General features: G+C 43.2%; 1 non-coding gene across 1 annotated transcript; it reads right to left on the reverse strand.

Moving 5' to 3' along the window:
* Nucleotides 1–1,247: 1,247 nt before the first annotated feature.
* TRNAR-UCG (transfer RNA arginine (anticodon UCG)) lies at nt 1,248–1,321 on the reverse strand. The gene has a single exon. It is a non-coding gene; the product is annotated as a tRNA-Arg (tRNA).
* Between the last annotated feature and the right edge of the window lie 5,886 nt (nt 1,322–7,207).

Genomic DNA, 7,207 nt, shown 5'->3' on the forward strand with positions numbered 1-7,207 from the left:
AAAAAATGACTTAGGTCAAAGCAATATGTGGGCTAAATAAAAACGGAGGGAGTACTAGTGCTCCATTGAAGACTATGTCATTGCAGCTAGGGATGATTTGTGTAGCCTACACAATATTTAGTCGTAAATTTGTACGACTATGTAAATTTAATTATGTTTTAAGGTTAAAAGGTAGTGTTATCGATTTTCTCAAAAATTACAAAGTTTGACTTAGGTCAAAACCAATATGCAGACTCAATAAAAACGGCACCAGTGCTCCGTTGCAGACCATGTCATTGCAGCTTACAGTTTTTTTAATAATATAAAACTGTACAATTGTGTCAATTTTATTATGTTCTAAGCTTTAAAATAGTGTTTTCAATTTTCTCAAACTAAAGAACGGAAAAATAGGTCTGGTTTGTGTAGCCTACACAATTTTTTATAATATGAAACCGTAGGATTATGTAAATTTAATTCTGTTTTATGCTTTAAAACATTGTTTCCGATTTTTCTCAAACTGAAGGATAAAAATAATTCGACCCTACAATGTTTCAATAATATAAAATTGTACAATAATGTAAATTTAATTATGTTTTAAGCTTGATTTTCTCAAACTAAAGAACAGAAAAATAGGTCTGGTTTGTGTAACCTACAAAAAAATTAGTATTATGAAATTGTAGGATTGTGTAAATTTAATTATGTTTTAAGCTTCAAAATGGTGTTTTGGATTTCTCAAACTAAAGAATAAAAAAATAGATCCGGTTTGTGTAGCCTGCAAAAACCTTAGTATTATGAAATTGTAGGATTGTGTAAATTTAATTATGTTTTAAGCTTTAAAATGTTGTTTTGGATTTTCTCAAACAAAAGAATGAAAAAAATCGACCACAGCGGGAGTCGAAACCCATTATGTTTTAAGCTTGATTTTCTCAAACTAAAGAACAGAAAAAAATAGGTCTGGTTTGTGTAACCTACAAAAAAATAGTATTATGAAATTGTAGGATTGTGTAAATTTAATTATGTTTTAAGGTTTAAAATGTTGTTTTAGATTTTCTCAAACTAAAGAATGAAAAAAAATCGACCACATGTTTTAAGCTTCAAATGGTGTTTTGGATTTTCTTCTTAAACTAAAGAATAAAAAAAATAGATCCGATTTGTGTAGCCTGCAAAAAATTTAGTATTATGAAATTGTAGGATTGTGTAAATTTAATTATGTTTTAAGGTTTAAAATGTTGTTTTAGATTTTCTCAAACTAAAGAATGAAAAAAAATCGACCACAGTGGGAGTCGAACCCACGACCTTCTGATCCGAAGTCAGACGCGCTAATCCACTGCGCTATGCGGTCATCTGTGCGGAAAATGACGATTGTATTACCTATTACGCATCTAAATACAAAAATGACTTGCACAACAAGAACATGGAGCCAGTGACCGGGCCTGGGCCTAGGTGATTGATTAGGTGTGGCATCGATTTCTCTAGGAAGACGTACAATCGCACACACACCACTTTGACATGCGGACCATACACACATTTATATACGTGCACGATAGGAAAGTCCTTTTTTCGAGGGTACCTTAGCTTTATAGAAGGGGAAAAATATGTACAAGGGTTTTACAAATGCGCTAGTTGGTAGTCACAAGCCGATCCCAACCAAGCCTCCACCCTCCTAATGCTACTCTACTACTCGGATATAGGTCGTTCTCCAAGTGCTCCTGCCGTAGCCCAAGTCCTCAAATCGTCGAAGATCAAGTCCACAGTCTCTCATTCATTCTTGATTTGGCTTGATCCGAACACTCTCGCGTTCCTCTGTTTCCAAGTGTCCAGCAAATGTGCATCACGAATGTGTCAAATCCTTTCCGAGTTTGCTTATGTATGCGTTTTCTAGCTTCCGTCCACCATTGCACCAATCGTGACTCACATGTTGGGCAAAGCTCCGTCCTCAATCCCATCCTGGTCATGCATCTGTACCATACTTGCCTTGAGAACACACATTGTTGCAATATGTGGTCAACCTTGTCTTCTTCTTGATCACAGAAGTAGCATTTTGACGTTTGGTCTTGCAAACCGTGTCTAGTCCTTCTATTAGACGTCCACAATCGATATTGCACAGCCAGCCACATGAAGATTTTACACGCAAGTGGCGCCCAACATTTCCAGATTGCTCCGAAAGAGTGAAATCTAACTCCTCCTCACAAAGCATCTTGTATGCAGATGATGCGGTGTAGACTCCTGTCACATTCCAAGCCCAAATGGGGCTATCCTCAGTTTGAGCATCCAATTGAACCTCCGATATGATCTCCCAAAGTCCGATGAACTGGGTAAGACCCTCCGTGCAAAGGTCACCCACAGCATCATTCATCCAATCATGCGTGCACACCGCATCACGTACCAGCCTCTTGTTGGCCACATGCGTACGTACTGTCGCCACAACCAAGGGAGCTAGCTCTACTATGGTTGCACCATGGAGCCACCGATCTTTCCAGAACAAAATATTGTCTCCCGCTCCAACCTTCCATTTAACCAGGCTCCCAAAAGCTTGGGCAACCTTTTTGTCCGCGGTCAAGTTGAGCCCTTGCCAAGGCCTGGAAGCATCCGTGCATCTAAGCCATTCCCATCGTAATCTTAAAGCAATGTTGTGCTTAGATAAGTCAATAACGCCCAAGCCGCCCAAGTGTTTTGGCCTGCATACCCTTGACCAGGACACCACACACTTGCCGCCATTCACCTCCTCCGCCCCGGCCCATAAAAAAGCCCGGCAACCTCTGTCCACTCTTTCCAGGGCCCATTTTGGTGCCTCGGCAACCATAAGGTGGTGTGTGGCCCGCGCCCTCATGACTTGGTTGACGAGGATAAGCCTCCCAGGTCTAGTCACCAAGCCCCTTTGCCATCCTGGCAGAATGTGAAGGGCCGCATCCACAATCGGCTGCCACTTGGATCTCTTGAGTTGCTTGATGCTTAACTGGAGGCCTAGGTATTTGCATGGAAATGTGGTGATCTTCCAGGGTAGCACCGACTTAACGAGCTCTTCATCCTCAGTCTCAGCTCGGATCATAATTGCCGCAGATTTGGCGAAGTTTACTTTAACGATAGGAAAATCACAGATCGGTGTTAGGTTTAAACTAGAAAAAAACTAGTGTTATGTATGATGCATTGGTCGCCCATGTGAACATTTAGTGATGAAGATGAATACCTAAGAACCGGAGTTTGCTTTAATTTACCTGAATTCAAAGTTTATTTTGATGTAACCGGAGTTTGTTTTAATGTAACTCCCTTCTTTAGTAGGGTAGAGGGATGGGTGAGTGGTGAGGATTAGCATGTACTAATAACCCTGTAAACTATGGTGGTGACACTCTTTGCCTTTCTTCTTTAATATATGGTATGCACACTCGTGCATATTCGAGAAAAACAAATTATTTTAAATATGATTGGTTTTTTTAGGATTAATATGATTGAGATTTTGATTTAGAATTGAGGATAAGAACAAACACATTTTGCACAGAACTTGCCTGCTTTACTCATATATTTATTTTGGGAATCTGATCTATTCATTTTTTATCATGGCACTATAACGAACACGAGAAATAGAAATTATATGCAGATCCATAGACCACCTAGTGATGACTAGAAGCACTGAAGTGAGTCGAAGGTGTGCTGCCACCATCGCCCCTAACTCACCGTAGCCGGGCAAAACTTATTGTAGTACATGTTGGAAATATGCCCTAGAGGCAATAATAAAATGGTTATTATTGTATTTCCTTGTTCATGATAATTGTCTGTTGTTCATGCTATAATTGTATTAACTGGAAACCGTAATACATGTGTGAATACATAGACCACAACATGTCCCTAGTAAGCCTCTAGTTGACTAGCTCGTTGATCAATAGATGGTTATGGTTTCCTGACCATGGACATTGGATGTCATTGATAACGGGATCACATCATTAGAAGAATGATGTGATGGACAAGACCCAATCCTAAGCATAGCACAAGATCGTGTAGTTCGTTTGCTAGAGCTTTTCTAATGTCAAGTATCATTTCCTTAGACCATGAGATTGTGCAACTCCCGGATACCGTAGGAATGCTTTGGGTGTACCAAACGTCACAACGTAACTGGGTGGCTATAAAGGTGCACTACAGGTATCTCCGAAAGTGTCTGTTGGGTTGGCACGAATCGAGACTGGGATTTGTCACTGCGTATGACGGAGAGGTATCTCTGGGCCCACTCGGTAATGCATCATCATAATGAGCTCAACGTGACTAAGGAGTTAGCCACGGGATCATGCGTTACAGTACGAGTAAAGTGACTTGCCGGTAACGAGATTGAACAAGGTATTGGGATGCCTACGATCGAATCTCGGGCAAGTAACGTACCGATTGACAAAGGGAATTGTATACGGGATTGATTGAATCCTCGACATCGTGGTTCATCCGATGAGATCATCGTGGAACATGTGGGAGCCAACATGGGTATCCAGATCCCGCTGTTGGTTATTGACCGGAGAGTCGTCTCGGTCATGTCTGCATGTCTCCCGAACCCGTAGGGTCTACACACTTAAGGTTTGGTGACGCTAGAGTTGTAGAGATATTAGTATGCGGTTAACCGAAAGTTGTTCGGAGTCCCGGATGAGATTCCGGACGTCACGAGGAGTTCCGGAATGGTCCGGAGGTAAAGATTTATATATGGGAAGTCCTATTTTGGCCACCGGAAAATATTCGGGATTTTTCGCTATTATACCGGGAAGGTTCTAGAAGGTTCCGAAGTGGGGCCCACCTGCATTGGGGGACCCACATGAACGTGGGTAGTGGGGGCAAGGCCCCACACCCCTGGTCAAGGCGCACCAAGATCCCACCTTAGAAGGAATAAGATCATATCCCGAAGGGATAAGATCAAGATCCCTAAAAAAGGGGGATAACAATCGGTGGGGAAGGGAAATGATGGGATTTCTTCCCCCCACCTTTGCCAACGCCCCAATGGACTTGGAGGGCAAGAAACCAGCCCCCTCCACCCCTATATATAGTGGGGAGGCGCATGGGAGCAGCACCCCAAGCCCTGGCACCTGCCTCTCTCCCGTGACACCTCTTCCTCCCCGCTTGCGCTTGGCGAAGCCCTGCCGGGATCCCGCTACTTCCACCACCACGCCGTCGTGCTGCTGGATCTCCATCAACTTCTCCTCCCCCCTTGCTGGATCAAGAAGGAGGAGACGTCCCCGCTCCGTACATGTGTTGAATGCGGAGGTGCCGTCCGTTCGGCGCTAGGATCATCAGTGATTTGGATCACGACGAGTACGACTCCATCAACCCCGTTCTCTTGAACGCTTCCGCGCGCGATCTACAAGGGTATGTAGATGCACTCCCCTCTCTCTCGTTGCTAGATGACTCCATAGATTGATCTTGGTGATACGTAGAAAATTTTATATTTCTGCTACGTTCCCCAACAGTACATAGTCTGGAAATCGTCGTGCTAAGGCCTCATAGAATCAGCGCACGAGAACAACAATTGTCATCGATCAAGAGAAGCGTAGATTGGAAGGATCCAAACTAAAAGACACACGCACATAGACAAATAAAGACCAGATCGTATTTTCCTCATGGTAGGGGCCTCAGACAGGGAGATCCAATATCCCCCCTCCTCTTCAACTTTGTCGTTGATGCCTTCTCTTGCATTCTTAATAGAGTTGCAGCGGCTAGTCACATTACTCTGTTTATCTCTGATCTCATTCCCTCGGGTGTGTCTCTTCTTCAATACGCGGACGATATGATCATCTTGGTCGAAAAAATGATTCATTCCTCGCCAACTCAAGTTTCTCCTTCTCTGCTTTGAGGCCCTCTCTGGTCTTAAAATCAACATTTCTATGAGTAAAGTGTTGGTGACAGGTGCCTCTGATTCGAAATCCCTTCGTGTGGCTAATTTGCTTAACTGCAACATGGGCTTGTAAGTGCATCTAGTGCCACCCCTAGTTGGTTTTGGAGTATTGACGACAAACCTGGTTGAGGGACTAATGTGTTTGTGAGAATTGCAGGATAACACAGGTAGTAGTCCCTCATTGATTCGGTTTACCTATCGGAGATGACCCCTAAAAATGTGTGAAGACATTGAAGACAATGGTGGTATGTGAAGATATTCACAACGAAGATTGTGACTCGAGAAGACATTCACGTGAAGACTATGGAGTGCGAAGACATAGCTGTTTCGTAGTTTCCTTTTCTTCTTTGTTGAGTCATAGGAACCACCATACTGTTAAGTGGGGTCCAAGTGAACAAAGTCAGAGTGACTGAAGTGATGCTCAACCAAATCCTAAGTCTTCGAGCGAAGACAATGAGAGCAAATCTTATCCAGAGCTGGATGAGTCAGCTTTACCTGTAGCCCAAGTCAAGCTGCCGCGTGTGTTTGAAATCTGACCGTTGGAACACGTGTCAGTTCCTTAGTGACCCAGGGTCATTTCGGACAAATCAGGCCGGGTTGCCTAGTGGCTATAAATAGCCCACCCCCTACACCATAAATTGGTGGCTGCTCAGAGTTAGTGCACGGCTTTTGTCGTTTGAGAGCAACCCACCTTGAAGCCTTTGAGAGAAAGATCCTTGCGAGGACAAAGCCGAAAACACCCAGAGCCAAAGAGTGTTAGGCATCACTGAAGTCTTTCTGTCTGCGTGACCTGAAGACTTGTTACACTTGAGGACTGTGATCCTCCAGCCGGTTAGGCGTCGTGTTCTGAGCATCCAAGAGTCATTGTGGATTGCCGGTGAACGAAGTTTGTGAAGGTTTGGAAGTCTACCTTGAAGACTTACCAGAGTGATTGGGCGAGGACTAAGTGTCCTTAGCTCAAGGGGAATAAGGTGAAGACGCGGTCTTCTGAGTTGAATCTCAGCCTCCCTAACCAGACGTACAGTTGTCACAGCAACTGGAACTGGTCCAACAAATCCTTTGTCTTCACCAAGCAACTGGTTCTATCTCTTCCTTCACTTATTTACAGTTTGTCTTCGTGAAGTCTTTTGCTTGCTTGTCTTATCTGTTTGACTTCACTGTGTGACGACTATTGTTGTTTGGCTTCATACTATCTTCCATCTTGATCCATACTACCTAACTACTAATAGTCTCCGTGCTTTAGCTTCATTACTTGCTTGACTATGGCTTGTCTAGTGTAGTCTACCTTCTGCTGCATGTCAATATGTTCATTTCTATCATTTGTCTTCGAAACTCCCGTGTTTTGAAGACTTTCATAAAATTCTCCTA

This window comes from Aegilops tauschii, chromosome 1 (assembly GCF_002575655.3).
Source record: "Aegilops tauschii subsp. strangulata cultivar AL8/78 chromosome 1, Aet v6.0, whole genome shotgun sequence".
Taxonomy (NCBI): domain Eukaryota; kingdom Viridiplantae; phylum Streptophyta; class Magnoliopsida; order Poales; family Poaceae; genus Aegilops; species Aegilops tauschii.